At 39.6% G+C, this 17,530-nt stretch overlaps 1 long non-coding RNA gene across 2 annotated transcripts in view; it reads left to right on the top strand.

The window, feature by feature from the left end:
- Positions 1–17,048, top strand: part of LOC117384083 (uncharacterized) — a 78,770-nt gene extending 61,722 nt beyond the window's left edge. For both annotated transcript variants that reach the window (XR_004542452.2, XR_008648992.1), the window contains exon 5: positions 16,704–17,048. This is a non-coding gene — a long non-coding RNA (uncharacterized LOC117384083). The remainder of the gene's footprint in view (positions 1–16,703) is intronic.
- Positions 17,049–17,530: the final 482 nt, after the last annotated feature.

The raw sequence follows: 17,530 nt of genomic DNA, 5'->3' as shown, positions 1-17,530 counted from the left end.
GCCGACTGAAAAAAAGGCAATCAAAGCCAAGCAATTACAGGACAGTGGTGACCGGGCCTAAGGGCATGTGTGTGCATTCGGCAGCATACAGGAGCGTACAGACAGACATATGGGTGTGCATGTGAGCCTCGTGCACGCTCTCTCACGTACACACTTATACAGTGATACAGATCCAGCAGTCACCCACACGTTTCCTGTGTGTTTCATGTGCAATGGGCTTTTCTTCTTTCTTTTCTTTTTGTAGAGGAAGTACAGGCCTAATGACTTTTCCTATGCGTCACAAAGCCAGCATGTGGGAGGCAGACAGCCATACAGCACATGTGCTCATGTGCAAAATGTTATGCATTTATGTATGAGCTGCTGAGGAGCTTGACACATGCAGGTTTTTATGTATTTGTGTGAGCTTTTATGTGCGGCTGCTGTTGTGCCATTCTTCACGTCCACGGCTCTCTCTGTAAAACTAACTTTAAATCCCTTTAATGTGCTCACTATGCACTTAGAGACTCTTAAATTATTTTGTGTTGGAAACTTGGTATCTGAGGAAATAATGCATATGTATGACTGTGTGGAACTGATGTGGCCATATGCACTGAAGGCACTTGAGAATGAGACGTGTGGTCCTGTTATTGTGTGTGCTGCGGTAAACAGACTACCTCTGAGACCTCACACAGTTGGTAAAACTCACTGTTTGCCTGCTTTTATTTCTGCTGCTCACTGCATCGATCCTTCTCCATATTTGATCCCATCTGAGGATTAGTGAGTGCTGTGGTTCTGATCTGTACCAGTAAATTATCATCTATTTATGATGGAGACTGCCAGCGCCGCTTCCCGCAGTGTTTCCACTTGTGCCCAAAGCATTTTCTTGACTCTGAAAGTGAACTTTTTGTTTTGGATCAGAAGTCATGTGTGATTTTCCCCAAACTGTGCATTTTAAAAATCTAGTCCTTATTTTATCTAGTGTGATCATTAACACGTTTCAACAAGGTAAATTACCCTCCAGTTTATATTTCACAAGTCATTAGCTGTGCCAATCTCAAAGTCATATTAAAAGACTCACTTTTAATGAGATTGATAAATCAAAGCAGTGCTCCATGGCTGACTCATGCAGTGCTCTCTTCATACATTATCCTGTTCATTTAACAAAAACCCGTGTCAAACAATGAGCTGCCTTGCTTCAAACCAAATCTACAAGGGGTCTCCGTCATTCCTGTGGTTGCCATGGTGAACAGGGGTTAGTTAATCCCACATGGTCTGGTCCCGAGCCGCTGCTCCAGAGCACTTGCACGGTTCACGCAGGGCCAGGCAGAAGTGTTTTGCTCAAAATGAGTACCCATTCACTCACCAAGGTTGGAGCTAAGCTATGAGCAAGTGACTATTGAAACCTGATTTTGGCTGAAATTAAAAACTGAATCAGAAACAATTTTCTGATTGGATCCTGGGCCTTTGCTGAACTCTTTCTCCAAACTCATCAGCCCCCTTCTCTACCTTTGCTCCCGGTGCCAACTCCATCACGGCCCTGTCTGCGTTCCTGATGCACAACACTGCACGCAGGCTTTTCCTTGTCACTTTCTCTATGTTCCACCTCACTCTCACACTGCCCTTTGTGACTTTGTCCTCTTTTCATTCTCTGCAAACTACCACATGTTCAGTACATTTGGGCTCTCCATTGCATGTGGATTGTGTAGTGTCTCTGTATAAAGAAGCTCCCAGGGCATCAAGTGTATTTCCTTTCAACTGAATATACAATAGCCGGTATTACTTTTGCTAAACTACACTACCACTTCAGCTTCTCAATTATGCCTTTAGAGAAACAATGAAACTCAACTCAACCCACTACCAAGACTTTCATAACCATTATCTCTTCTGTACTTCTTAACTACTACAGTACTTCTGCACATCTTTGACTAATTACTTTCCCGTGCACTCCATATAATAAGTAATATTCTGCTTCATATGACTGACACAAACTTTCTAGCACAGTTGAGTGATTCTGTCTTACCGTACACTGTACACTTTCGGCTAAAACTAATGAGGGCATTTTGTAGGCCCTCGCTCCATCCTCGTCTTCATCATTCCCTTTGAGCCAGGATAATCAGCATAAGTCTACTGGTAGTGCTGTGGTTCAGATGAGGTCAGAAACATGGTGCGTATTGCCTAAGGAGAGACACACTCCCCACTTGTCGGATGGCCTTATGTTAGGATAAGAGATTTCTTAGTTATTTTGCTATAAACACCAGTGGAGATGGGGTAGAGGAGCTCGACTAAAAAACAACACAGAATTATACATGAACAGCCTCACTATAATCCCTACTTCCTTCTTCCCATGTGGACGGTGTAAGTTTGAATAGGAAATGCAGTGTATGCTAGTTGGAAAGTCCAAATTAAAAGCACATGGCTAGCATAGACCTTAGTATCTTCACTGACTTTGCTGCTGGAGTCATAGTCTTTAGTTCAAGGATAAAAAGCTCTTTAATTGAGTATATACTTATATAAGATAATTTGTCTCTTTTTTAGATATTATTTCATGGGGATGGGTGATGATTGACAAATATAAATATCTTAATGTTTCGGATATAATCTGTTTTGACAATCCAACAGTATGCTAAAATGTGTCTTTAAATTAATGGGCAGATTTCACGGTCCTATATTATGCAAAATGGAGTCTCTTGAGCTTTAAGCCATGTTATAATGTTGTTACCGTCTCGAAAAAATACCTGGAGTTATGTTTTGTTTCATTCTCAGTAATCCTATAAGAGAGTAATCCTATATTATCGGTTTTGCATCCCCAAAGCTCAAAATGCTCTGTTCCACCTTGTGATGTCATGAAGCGGTATTTTTTTAAGTTAACAGCTCCTTTTATCTTTAGTTCAGATTAGAAATTCCAGGACTGAAATTATCCAAATGATTCTAATGAAGGTGTATGGAGTTTAAAAGCACAGTGGCACACTTCCTGTATTATTACATCACAAGGTGGAGCAGAGTGTTTTCTGTTTGAGAGGAGAACACAGCCTAAATATGCAGGGTTTGTGTGTTAAACAAATGAAAACAAAACACAACTCCAGCTCTGTTTGTGATTAGGAAACAACATTATAACATAGATCAGAAAGTGGTTTAATATGGGCCCTTTAAGAATCAGACAAATGTAAAAGGGCTGTAAAATTACCCACAAATGCAAAATGACTTTATACCCTTGTTTGGATTATTACCAGAAATTTGCTATCTCTTAAAAAAAATGATATACCCAATAGTCAATTTTTCCAAATCTTCAAAACAAGATTTATGATATTAATGATTTGATGCATTTCTCACCATCTTACATTTGTAAATCACTCAAAATGGCCGCACAATCTCAAGAACACTAGAGTCCACAGTTGAACCCACACAAAAATAAATCCTCCACTCACTGACCCATTACCAGCATAGCCTAAAAGTTCCGTAAAAGAAAGTAGTTATTTCAAAAAATCTTCATTTCTCTCTTGCCCCAACCTTTTGCACACTTGTGTCCAGTTGCATACTACACTTTAGTGATCCCTGCACATCACATGAGAATCTCTGAGTTCAGTATTGATGGAAGCATTCACAAACTTGGTGTTTTTGGAGCTGGGATAAGTAGGTGCATGTGTGTTTGTTTAAACTTGGCTCGGCTTCTCCTGACAAGTTTGATCTGAGTAAACAGGGATCCAGCCAAATAGCAGCAGCAGCAGCACAGACAGAGGCGGAGAGAGTGAGAAAGAGAGAGAGAGAGGGAAACAGGGTCATTGAGTGAGTGCATTAGTGAGAAGGCAGCGCCAAGCACTTCCTCCAAGTCTGCACCCTGGAGTCATGAACAGAACAGGAAGCTGGTATTTTCCCAGACTAACTTGACTTTTTGCGTCACGATTCAACAATTGTAGAAGGGGGTATTAATACAAGAGTGCCATTGTGCAACCCGCTGTTTCCTCTTGCTGCCTGATTTAGCAAGTTTGCATGCAATCTTTCCACTCCCAGTGTGGTTCTATGGGTGGAGATTTTATACATAGATTTGGATTGTCGCAGTGTATTGTAATAACGGATTGTGATAGTCTGAGTGATATGAACTTGAATATAAGAGTCAAAAGCCATGTAATCAGATTGCTAGATGCATTGTGGGGTGAAACCCAAACTGATTACCAAATCTGAGAGTTTGATATAAATGAATGGCTCTAGTTCCAATCAGTTCTCACAGTATGCTCTTTTTTCATAATCGAGTGTGTAGAATACTGTAGAATAATATCTGCGGGTTCATATTGAGTTCAGATTGAGTACTTTACACTAACTCATTTTTGTGCTTTTGAAAAGACACCAAATAATGCCACCAAACAGTGAGTCTATGTCTAGATGTGTTATTATAGTGTATGTATGTTTCACTAATAGGTAAAAGTGGTGGCATAAGTAGCCTGTCATCTATATGAATATTTTAGCACTTAAAATTTCACATAAAGTCAGATCAAAGTATTTTCCTTCCTACTGTGAAATATCGTTTATTCCGTTTGGATCTAAGCCCATGTTATACCGTATATGTTTGTTTTTAGATATGCCAAGTGCAAACTGAAGCTGCCATCTTACTGTTTACTTGGTAAACACTTCACACCTAAATATGTGTTGAAATAGCTCAGTTGCATATACTTTGCATTACTTAAGATTAAACTGATCAATATAGGGAATATGAGTGTGTTCCTGTGGGACTGGTCCAGACTTTATTAGAAACAGTGTTTGCAGCAGGTGCAGCAGAGATACCGGCCCAGCTCTGAATGTGAGATGAAATTACTTGTGAAGATGGATGCATTTTCGAGTGTACTTGACGTGGCTTTGTAAAAACATATAAATGGTCGGGCAAATGAAAGATTAACCTTATTTCTCCTTCGTCAACTTCATGCCTAAAGCCATGGTGCATCAGTGCAGGAGGCGCGCTTCTGCCTGAATGTTTAAGCAGACCCTTATTTGTTTCCCACCTTTTGAAGACAGGTAAAATTAATAAAGAAAAATCATCTTATTTCTTTTTTTTTACTAAACAAATGGCTTGCAGAAAATACGCCTTTTTGGTAGTCCAGAAAAGTGCAATTGAAATGTGGATATTAGTCTCTGGTAATACAGTTATAAAAATATGAGCCTTAGAATTGGATTGAGGCCAGTTGAAGGTGATAATGAAAAAAGCTGAGAAATATCATCTAATGTTATTTACAGTATCTTTCGCACTTGCCATATGAATATGATATACATGAAACAAAGCTCATAAGAGTTTTAAAAGGAAATAACACTACTGACATTCAAAATAACTATTTAGATAATTATCAGCTGATAAGATAATACTTTCAATGTACGTGGTATTTAAACAGCATGTAAATAGAGACACGATAGGAAGTTGTTTGTTGACGTTGTTTGCTGACAGACTGATACTAATGTTTAGAAATGATTTATGTTTCCAATATTTCACTTGTTCAGAAGAATGAACGAGTGTTAAAATGTTGTCAATGACCTGCATAAGTAATTTGTATAGTGATGCAATTTGAGTAAGGGCCTCACAAATACTGACAAAAAGAGACAAGGGAATAAAAGCAATGGTTAAAAGTACTCAGCATCTTTCATCACTAAGCACATGCTAGACCCTTCTAACCACTCTAGCCCTTCTTCTCCTGCACTTTACCTGGCGGCTCTACCTTGACCACCCATGTTGTCGTTGTTTCTGGCTGACTCTTGTTTTGCTCTCAATGGGATCATTATTCAAACCTCTCATGCTCTTATGTCAAGGGCCAGATGGAGGACCCCGCAGGTGGCTGGAATCTCCCAGGAAAATACCCAAAATATAATCCTGAATAAGAATTTTAGTTTGATGCTGCCCACAGAGTTGCAGTTTTGGCCATTACGCATTTTGAAATTTCAAATGACTTACAATATGGCTACTCACAACCACCACCACTGCTATAACCCCTTCACTGGTCAAGGTGTCCATCACAGAATGACACATTTTCCCACTCCATATTTATATAAGTATTGGTACCATGCTCCATTGCTTCACACTGAATTTAAATTTTAAATTCTGGCATGGCCTTGTCATTGTCTGACCATAACAAATGTGTGTGTCTTCACTGACTGATTACATAAGGGGAACAAAGCATTGCATTGGACGTGTTCCCACATATGTTGCTTTTATTGCAAAAACTCTCATGTTTCATTGTACAACGCCCTAATAAAAACAAATGAATGCATAGAAAGTTATTACTCCACGTGTTACGCTGACGTCACACGCTTTCTATTAAATGGTTTGTATTTTACTCCCCAAAACGAAACACAGAAAACATGGCAAGATCTTGTAGAACATCTAAATCAATTGCTTACAGCTCCTTTCCTGCTGTAAACATTTACTTTTGTCCTCTTTAAACTTTCTTCCAGTCTGTATTTAAAAGGCAGACACTAGTAAAACTACCCAGCTGTCTACTTGTTCTTTCTCTCGCTAAACCTTAGCCAGCTGCCTGCCCTCCACTTTTGACCTTGTTTTGATGAACGTTTTGGTGTGTGTGTGCACAAATGCATGCATGCTAGTGTGTGCATACATGTCAGTGGGCTTTGAGCGTGCCCTTTGACCTTTTGTGACTGACAGACTAAATCTAGCTACCCAACCCCTCTCTCTTGCCCTCTTCTCCTTTTCACCCCAGTGTTTCCTGACTGATAGCCTGTCAAGGGGACAAGCTAGCTCCCCTGGCTTTGGTTTGTTTGGGTGCGAGTGTGAGTTTCCTTGTAGATGGAGAGAGAGGAGAGAGAGGGGGAAAAAGGCATATGCTAAAGGTGTGTGCCAACTGAAGGGTCATATGAGGAAGAGACTGTCCAGACATCTCAAAAATAACAAGTCGTATAGTTGTGTTGCCGTGTGTGTGTGTGTATGTGTATGTGCATGTGCGTGTTGTTGGAAAGACTATCTGGTAATTATTTAGTCAGGTTTTGACCTCTGAACCTGTCCTTTGACCTTTGCATCCTGTGTAACTGGGGGAGAAGATGGACACGCTCATTCATATGCATACACACCCACATTCACACAGGGGGGCCCGAGGGTGAGGGGGTTCAGTTGTGTGGGCAGGCACCAAATTGAGAGTTTACCATTTTTGTTTCTCCATTACATGCAGTTTATGGACGGGAATAACTCTGAGGGAAGGCATTATAGATATAGATCTGAGTCGACCTGCTTGACTCCTATTACCGACTTTGCATTAATGAAACCGATACTTCAATATTATACTTTTTGTTTAGTTAAATGTGATCCATGGATTTTTGTACTGAGGCAATAATAAACATGTTGACACAATTAAACAAGCCTTATTTTAGACACAACCACACAAAATGAAGAAACTGCAAGAGCCTATATTTAGCATCTGACTTTTAATTATGTTTTAATGCCGTTTTAAATGGACCTTACTTTGCGTTTTGATTCCCTGCATGTATATTTGAGTATTCCTGCACATTTAGACTGGGATTTGTGAGCTCAGGACGTTTGCCTCACTGCATGATGTCATTAAGTGGTAATCCACATTGTGTTTGCTAACTTTACCATGCTTATTCCAAGCTTTTCAGCATTTGCAAATTTGCTCAGCTATGCAGCTAACCAAACTTCATGAGCAGATAATGTTTTAGTCTGAAACAAACTGCTTCACCTTTCACTACAGCAGTGGCTCGAGTCCTTGCGCCCTCTGGTGGTGTATTTTGTGTGCATGTCATGGTTAAAATACATTTGATTTAAGTTCAACAATGTGAAAAACTAAGGCTTAAGAAGAAAAACAACTTAAAAAGAAACAATAGCAGGCTCCATGCAGGGTCATCAGGTTCACTTAAGGACTAAGGCACGGCCAGTTGTGTGACATTTCACAGCATAGGTAGCTGACTGTGTTTTTTCCTCTTATGTTGAGATATTATCAGGCCAGCAGTCTCAGTAGGTTTTGTTTTGTCCAGAAGTTTGTTTGTCCATTTGCGGTATAAAACAATGTTAATAGTTACCAGAAACAACTGGACTTTTCCCTTATAAGGCACATAAATGATTTGGACAGTTATAGTCTGCTATTAAATCGACTTGTCCGAAGATGAACTTGGGTTATTCAGCTGTGTGGATCTGAAGCCATGGAGATGACTGAACACTGCACGAGTTTAGTAACCAATCTCCAATGATGTATTTTATTGTTTGGGATTTGGATGTAATTCCACCTCTAAACTCTTACAGAACTCTCATTATGGTTTGCCTGACTTAGCTGCAGGCTGACAGGCTGTTCCCGGGTGACTGAGTTGACTTGTTGTTTGGGTGAGACGCTGTTTTTGTGGAGATGTTAACGGACGTGTGTGTGTGTGTCTGTAAGCTAAACAGACCCTCAATACCAGCATGAACTTGGACTTCCTGGACTTTCATGTCTTCTTAACTGCACCGACTGACACGTTTTTTTTCTAATGAGTCATCCGTCTGGCACTTGTCCATTATTCTTCCTAAAGACCATGTTTAAATAACCTTTACTGTATGGAGTTTGTACAGTTTTCAGGTACCGTAAACACCATTCTTTCAACATCCTTTGCCTTTTCCTTAGGTGTAATAAGGAGCAACGTTGTGCAAAAGTCACAATGTACAGGATATAAACGTATCAAAATGTACAAATAGTGATAGGATTGAAAAGTAAAAATAAATACAAAATCTGTGTCCAAATCTAAACTTAATAATATATATTTTTTTATTTTTAAAGTTGAAGAGGGGAAAATACTCTGGCTAAACACATTCAAATTTTAACATTTCCAAACAATCATTTTATTCATTCAGATTTTATACTTTAGTATCAAGGTGTAACGTCAGTGGCTCAGTGATTAGAGCAGTGGTCCTCCAACCCGAAGGTCGGAAGATCAATTTCCACTCAGACCAAGTTGTTGTTGTGTCCTTAGACAAGACACTTCACCCACCTTACCTAGTATGTAAGTGATGTGTGCATGAGTGATTGAGTGTGGAATGAATGAAGAACGACTACAGTGGAGCACATCGAGAGGCTTCGACAGGCCGGTAAAGTGCAAGTGTATGGCATTATTATTATTTGTAGCACATCTGTCTTTAGGTGAACAAATCAGCAGTGACCGGGGCTTTCCAAAAGGTGACTCAGCATGAGCTGCTGTTTGTTCTGTTAAACAAACCTTTAATCTTTGCAATTGAATATCTTTATATGAACTATAATGTATGCCACCCAAGAGGGATGTTCTTGACGTTCCCAGAGGTGTTGGTTGTCAGGACTGCAGCTGCATGCTTGTTCAATATCACCTCACACCAGAGCCCACCCTGGTGACCCTTCACCTTTGGAAGGATGACCCCTGACCTTTGGAGAAACGACCTCCGACCCTAACAGGTCCTAATGGTGCAGAGAGGACCAGCGGTGACAGGAGACAGATGGAAACACACACGATGGAGGCAACAGACACAGGGACACAGTAATAGAGTGGTGAGCGTAGCTTTGCAGGCCTGAGCAATCACACACACAGGCACACACACACAGAGCTCACCTTACAGGAAACTGCTGAGACATGCAGCTTATTTCTGTTTCCATGTTTATAGATTAAGCAGACCCACTCTCTGCTTCACATGGGGTAATCAATTCTCCTTGTTTTGTGTCGCCCAGACAAAGTTTTAACTCAGACACCATTGTCCGTTTGACAAAGTACTTTCCACTTTCGGGTAGGGTCCTTTTGACTTTGCTATATTACTACTGCTACGTGAGTTTGCACTAACACATGTATGCATACACCTAAGCTCCAGTAATTGAGTCTTGTGAAGGTTAAACTGGACACAAACTAATTTGTTGTGGCCTCCGAGGGCTTCCGACTCTAAAAATAATGAGCTTCATAGTTTACCCTTTCCTAAACCTCCCCAGTAGACCACAGATGGCCTTTCAATTACCAAGCTAAAACATGCAGAATGGCTATGCATGGCATTATCAATGAGAGTACGGGAGGGACCACATTTTCAGCTTGTGTGAGTAAGCATACGTGCACATACATACAGACCAGTATTCATATTGGGAATCATGTCCAGAGCCAAGGATACAGTGAACTTATCATATCCCATTGCGTCAATTTGATTTATAATATATTAAAATGCTGTTGATATTTATTCAACAAGGATTTTTAAAAATAGATATATTTTTATGATAACACTAACAATTACAACTTCAACACAAATTGGTGGGAGAAAGTGTATTTATTAACTAATTCAACTTTATTTTGAGTGAAATATCTCTTTTTAACATGTTATCTTGTTTGGACATGCACAGAAAGTAGTAATAAAGAACTATTGACATAACTAATGAATTTATCTTGTATATGTAAACACAGCTTAACTGTTTATTCAACCGCACTGTCTCCATAGTTTTCTGTTTCTACAAGTGTTTATATAAAGCCAGTAGCCTCCAGGACCCCATGCAAACACATAGTATCAGATTACTTTTTAAATTTGCTTACCCAGCATTCTGTGTTGGGGTCACCGCTTTTCACCTCTGCACTGGAGCAATCCATAAAAGCTGCCCATTGGGACACACTGAAGCCAATACATACAAAGTTAGTTACTGTCTGCCATCGTTGCTGACTTCTTGCTCTGTTCCTTATCTAATAAAAACATTAGACTTTGATGGAAGAGTTGAACTAATCTTTCGGGCTTTCTCATTTTAGGAAAGTTTTTCAAGATTCTTTGTGGGATTATTGTCTAAGAATGTGCTTTTTATTTGCCGTGGTATTAGTGTGTATAATAGATGATCAGCCACTGTTTTCATAAATTATAATAATAGATTGAAAACAGACAGTCTCCTCATGCTGTGGATTACTTTCTCATAGGGGTTTCAAGCCTGCATACTGCTTTTTACCAGTCCCAAGCCCACATAAATGAAGAAAGGGTCCTTAAAATCCCCAAATATGTGTGTGGGTAAAGATATATTAACATTTCACAAAAGATTAGTCACAAATATCTTAAAAGTTTGGGGCCAGAGCCTACAAATGACTGGAATAATAAGCAGTTTGGATCATGTTTGAAGTCTTGTTGTCATCCATAGAGTGAAACCTATTTCTTGAGTGACAGTCTCAGTAACTTTATATAGGACATGTTTGCTTAAATTTGCCTCTTTCTTTAAATTGGCTCTCACTGGGCCATGGTGAGATGAGAAAAAAGTTGCGAGAGACGCAGAGATGTATGCAAGTTCCTACTGTTTAGGAATATATAATTCTCTATTGATATGCTAAAAAGACATTTGGGATTAGGGGTTTTTAAAGGCAGCGATCCACTGGGGAGTTCTGGGCTAGCGGAGGGTAGCTGCATAATCAGCTCCACCATCAGCTAACTGATGTTCTGCATAATAGAGATGGGATTTCTGGGTCAGTGTCGGTGTGACTGCTGTGTATGTGTGTGTGCGTGCGCGCTTGGGGTTTGAGGCGGGGGATGGTGGGGCATAGTGGGGTCCTTTTCATCTGTGAGTCGGTGTGTGCATGTCCGCATGTGTTCATACCGCATGCATGAGGGCTAGATGCTTATTGTGTGTCTATGTATTTGTGTGAGTGAGGGTTACTGACCTTTTTGCCCACAGGGAGGACAGTCCTTGTCTCATTACTGAAGAGTGAGATGGAAAGACGGTCGGGCAATACAGGATGATAAAAAATCGTGCTACTGGAAGTCACATATAGGGTGGATTGTGAATGTTTTTTGGGGTCAAAGTTCACTTATCCATTACCGAAATGAGCAGTGAGGACCCTGGCAGGGCAGATTGTGTCTTGCAAGTTTTTGGTCACTCCATGGGGTTGAGCATTAATTAAATTATATAGAAGCGTGTGGGCGTTGGAGGTATATAGGAGCTAACATGGGGGTGGAAGGCAGTGAAGAGTGGTGAGATGTGATTGTTAGTTTATCTGTGGCTAACTCAGAATTGTGATGTGTACAGTGTGTGGGTGTCCATACATGAGCGTCTAGGATTACTCATGACTCAAGGGGCTTGTAAGTTTAGCTCCGAAGCCTTCTCGGGTAATTGTTTCAACCATATTCACCTTATTTGAATACGCTCGAGTCACACCCATATATAGCATGCAAGGAGAGACAACTGGAACAGCTATAGGGTGATTAACAGATGGGGAGCGAATGATAATCCTAGGAAAATACGGAATAGCACAGATTCAAAGAGACCACAACAGAGGCAGCCAGGCCTCAAAGGACTGAAAGAAGCCCACCACCTCATGATCACAGGCTAATGTGGTTGGAGGTTCCTATACTTATTACAGTCATAATCTAAACTGCACCAAGTTCATGTTACTGCAAACCTACACACATACACGCACACACTCACTCATACACAGCAGGAAAGAGATCAGATTCCTTAACTATTTGTGGTGAAGGTTCCAGGCTCACACTGAGGTAATTACATCAATCTACTGCCATTTTGCCCACTGCTTTTATCCACTTGGGTAATTTAAGTTGCTTTGGGTTCAGGCTGTGCTAAGCAGAATGTGCAGAATATGTTACTTTTAGACTGCCAACGTTTTCAAACCTTCCAGAGCTTTTGAGTACTTGCTGTGTAATAGAAAGTGCAATGCAAATTCTGTTCTCAAGAAGAAAGCAAAGTTAACGTATCACTACTACTATTAATAATATAATACTATTACTGCTTCTACTACTTTCAACACTGCTATTACCTCTACTGTTACTTGATCTACTACAGCTAATACCCTCCATCTAATACTAAACTAATCAGCCAGCTATTGGAATGTATCATAATATTTCTAATGTATTTTACTATTACTACTTACCATACACTTATTTAATGGTTTAAAGTTTCACTATGTAACTTTTGTGGGGGGCGGTCTATCACCTGCTTGTCATGATGTTATTGCTCTATTTATTTCACATTTTACTATTTAGTGATTATTTAATCATAGGTGTTTTATCGCTAAAAATACTTTGAAAAACACGCATTCTACTGTGAGCATATTCGCCGCTCCACAGATCTGACCTCTGACTTGGTGGGATCGCATCACCTGCTTGTTTTCATGGGGCTAAATAAGTTTGATACCATACTAAGCAGTAAGCTCTCACTGGAGACAGCTGTTGCAATTTAATTCATCGAAACAAAACTTTGAAAATGGTGAGTTAACTCATGTCAATCACAGAAGATGTTTACCAAGTGTCTGGGGTGTTATGTCGTATTCCTAATCTATTGTTTGTTATATGGAACCCAGGTTGCACTTGCATATATACTTTATGGTATAGGTGAAGGTGTCTAAAAGGCGTAACGGCATAATAACTTAAGGAAAAAATGGCTCATCCTATTTCAAATAAATCATCAAGTATAGCAATAAAATTCGCCACGGCTTTCCACAGTTGAGGCCTATATATCCAACCTCCTGCTTATGACCTAAATACGACTCCAGTGTCCTTCCTGATTATGCTTAAACTGCTGAGCTGGAGACCCTTGCATTGACTGTTTGATTGGTAATATGCAGATATCATACCGTCAGATGATTGAGTTGCAATTGTTATTCATAGAAGTGTATCCTTTGTAAGAGAGAGCCTGGAGATGGATGTGATAAGGTTAGCCGGGAAGATTGATGGACACCGACGCAGGCAGAGGAGGAAGAGCTGAAGGGAAGCGGAGCATTGGACTGAGACAAGAGATGGGGAGGGAAAAGGGCGGATATATAGTATAAAGAGAAGAGAAAAAAGATGGAGAGACTGAGAATTATGGAAGCCGCAACTGAAGTCAAGATACAACACATGGCAAAGTCCCCCCTACTCTTATGAAGCAGGCTTGTGGGTCTGGCCTCCTACAGCATGGCCCCTCTCTAAACATCACATGCACACGCACTAACCACATCACAAAGCTAACATGTGTGTATGTGTGTGCGTGTGTGGTGACTGCAGCTGCTCCCAGGCTAAAGAACAGCCTCAGTGTGTCAGGGCTGTGTGTCGATCTCATCTGTCTTTTTATTGCCTAATCCCTGTGTCTCTCTCTCCTGTCGCTCCCTACCTCCTATTTCCTAGCTCCTACCTTCCTCTCCTTTCCCTGCTGTCTGTCCTTCATCTGTTCCCTTCACCCCGGCACCTCTGTCCGATTGCTACTTAGGCTCAAATATGACATTAGCATTTGTACTTGTAAAGGTTGCCTTTGGTAATGTTAGTCCAGGCATCAAAATTTTCTGGTAATTCCAAAGTAAATGAGGGTGTGTGGGGTCATGGTTTGCTCATCTTTTAAACTAAATATAATATATAAAAACTTGATAGGTTATAACTTGTTAAGTTATTGTGTTTATATATATATATATATATATATATATATATATATATATATATATATATATATATATATATATACACATACATACATACATATACTTTTTTTTTTTTTGCATTCACACAGTGAATGAATAATGTGTTAAGACACCAAAGCTCTATGTAAATCCCAGGCATTACTCTTCACTGTAACACATTATAACTACACCTTAATCAGCCTTAATAAAGCACTAACAAATACTCAATGGGGCGACAGTAGCTCAGTGTTTGTCCTCTGATCTGAAGGTTGGCGATTTAAACCCCGCCCTCGACATAAACATCATTGGTTGAGCAATCACATCCACTGATCCACAGGTTAGCGGTGCGATTCCATCTCACCTAGTGTCTGTACACTGATGTATGAATATCTGTGTGAATGGGTGAGTGGTTCCTTGATGTAAAGCACCTTGAGTGCCTTGAAGGCAAAAAAGCACTATATAATAAAAAGTGACCATTTACTGTTTAATATAATGAACAAATATTTTACTAAGAATGATTCGGGCTTAGTAACTATTAATACACTAACCCCTAACCCCATGATTAAGTTACTAAGCCTGAATCTTTCTTAATAAACTATGTGTGCATTATGAATTACGTCTTTGTTGCTGCTTTAATAAGGCAAATTAAGGCATAGTTATTTTAAAGTGTTACTGTGCAATGTTCTTATGCAATTTTTCAGCTGCTGAACTATTTGAATTTTTTTTTTTGCCAAATTCATCAATATATATAATATATTATATAAATATCACCATCTTTAGAACACACACGAATTGTTTGCAAACACTAAAAGGTTTATACAGTATAGAGCTGAAGATAGTAGTTGTCCATATGGGTCAGTCATGTGCTATCCCAGCAGGTTGAGAGTGAGATGATGGCTTTCTCATTAATCTTTCATTCTGGTTTACATAACAGTGGCTCAGCTCTTTGCTAGCACTCAGTGAAACTGTAATTACTAAATGCATTCTCTTTCACTGCTGTTGCCCTAACATTGTCAAGGAGTTTTCTCACCGTGAAGTCTATCCTAACTTAGTACATGAACATGTTCTGTTCATGCTCCCAAATGCTTGTAGAAAAAGTCAATCAGAGATAAAAGATGGGAAAGCCACTGGTGATCCCAAAATGTGTTTGAAGTTAGAACAAAAGCTTTAATAGCATCAGTCTGGAAACTCTTAAAAAGTCTGCAGCCATGCCACTGATGCCCAGGCCAACTCACAGTTTTGACAGAATGGCATTTTGACCAAGTCCAGACCTTTGTTGTTGAACATCAGATGGTTAAAATATGTGGATCATATTAATGAGTGGGGCAATATTTTTCCTCTTATTTCTCTTTTGTATAAACACAGTTAGCTTGTTTTCTTGTGCAAAAAGAGAATGGCACTAATCTTGGTCTGGATGTAGATCTGAACATGTTCTATTGTATTAGAGCAAATATCTACAACATGTGTATGGGTCTTATGAGTGTTTGACATTTATTTTCCTGTATTGCAGTTGCTACATCTAATAATTTCCATGTGCAAAAGCAAGGAAGGGCATCCCACTTAAAATAGCTACCAGCAATTTGACAATACTTAATGCTAAATGCTGATAATTGCGGCCACAGAAGGAAAAAGCCAAGAATAACTATTAAACATTAGGTGACTCTTTGTGGTAGCAGGGACCTGGGAGCTGGATCCTCGAGGCTTCCAACCACCCATACAAAAAGTACGGCTAATACATTTCCAGGCTGTTTCAAATAGCTATTTTTGAATCAGTTGTGGTCCAACCTCAGTTTCTTCTCCTTCAATCGCAACCACCACTACTATGCATGAGTCAAGTTGTTCTATGGCCATTTATAACTGAGCCAGACAGACACATAAACGTCTGCAGATGTCCCCACCCTTTTGGTATATAGTGTGTGTTGAATCAGGGTATTCTGAATGTTCTGTTTACCAGTCAATATACTTTACATTGAAAACTGAAGCACTGAAGTTGAACAGGGTATTTTGGAACATTTTAACAACCCCTCTTCCAGTAATAAAAAACTGTAAAACGTATTGTAAAATGTAAAAAAGTAGAATGCCTGATGGCTACATTTTCAACAAAAAAAGTGTTTTATTTTTCTGTAATAAGGAAAGAGCGCCTAACATAAGTGAACGTAAAGATTTGAGAGAGGAATTCTATTGTAACTGACCAAAGTGGTATATTGATTGACAAAAAGTGATGAAATGATACATCATTTTCATATAAGAAGAAACAAAAAGCTCAGACAAAATTTCAAGTCTGGCTTTTTACTTGTAGTGTCTGACCTTAAGGACCCATTATCCCCTTATATAAACAGTGTATTATTCTCTTCTTCTATTGTGTTTACCTATATGTGTTTCTTCTTTTCTCTCCCTGTCAGGTCCTCTCAGACATTTGGCGGACTGTGAAGGTAACAGACGATGCCCATGAATGATGAATGATGACTGGAGGTCTGTCTGATGCCAGCTGAATACATATTACATCGCACATCCAGCCGTTCTCTGGCCTTCTCGCCACAAAACGGTGCATCACATCATTGACTGAGCGTCCCCACGGCAACATGCGCGACCATCTGAGAAGAGATCTAAACATATTCAAGACCCTTTGTGGGTTTTTCATAAAGCAGAGACTCGGACTATTCACTTTATTTTGTGTACACTTGAAATCATACTGTTTTTTTAACTTGCTGACCAACTTAGCTGTTAATTAATGAATATTATCTCGTTATGGCCACTTATGCTTATTTAATCTTGTAATTTTGTATTGAATAAAATAATAAATATACATCTTGGTAAATGGTAAATGGTCACATTTTTATACAGCGCTTTTCCACCTTCAAGGCACTCAAAGCACTTTACAAGGATTATCAACCTCACACATTCATGCACCAGTGTAAGCAGACACTGGGGGGCAAGGTGGGTTAAGTGTCTTGCCCAAGGACAGCATGACACGACAGCATTCATCTGTGAAAGCTAGAATCACACCGTCAAACTGTAGGTCAGTGCCACAAAACATACCTGGAGTTGTTTACAGTATTTCGAGAATGGGATTCATACCGCCAACCTTCGGGGTCAGCGGAAAAACACTTTACCAACTGAGCTACTGTCGTCTTGACTTTATTGTAATTTGTTATGATTTACATATTCATTTGTAAATTCATAGGTTTCTATTTCCTGTTATAAATACAGTGACCCTAATTTCATCATT

Source organism: Periophthalmus magnuspinnatus, chromosome 16 (assembly GCF_009829125.3).
Source record: "Periophthalmus magnuspinnatus isolate fPerMag1 chromosome 16, fPerMag1.2.pri, whole genome shotgun sequence".
Classification (NCBI taxonomy): Eukaryota; Metazoa; Chordata; class Actinopteri; order Gobiiformes; family Gobiidae; genus Periophthalmus; species Periophthalmus magnuspinnatus.
Note: the sequence above shows the minus strand (reverse complement) of the source record. Positions and strands in the feature narration are given on the sequence as shown.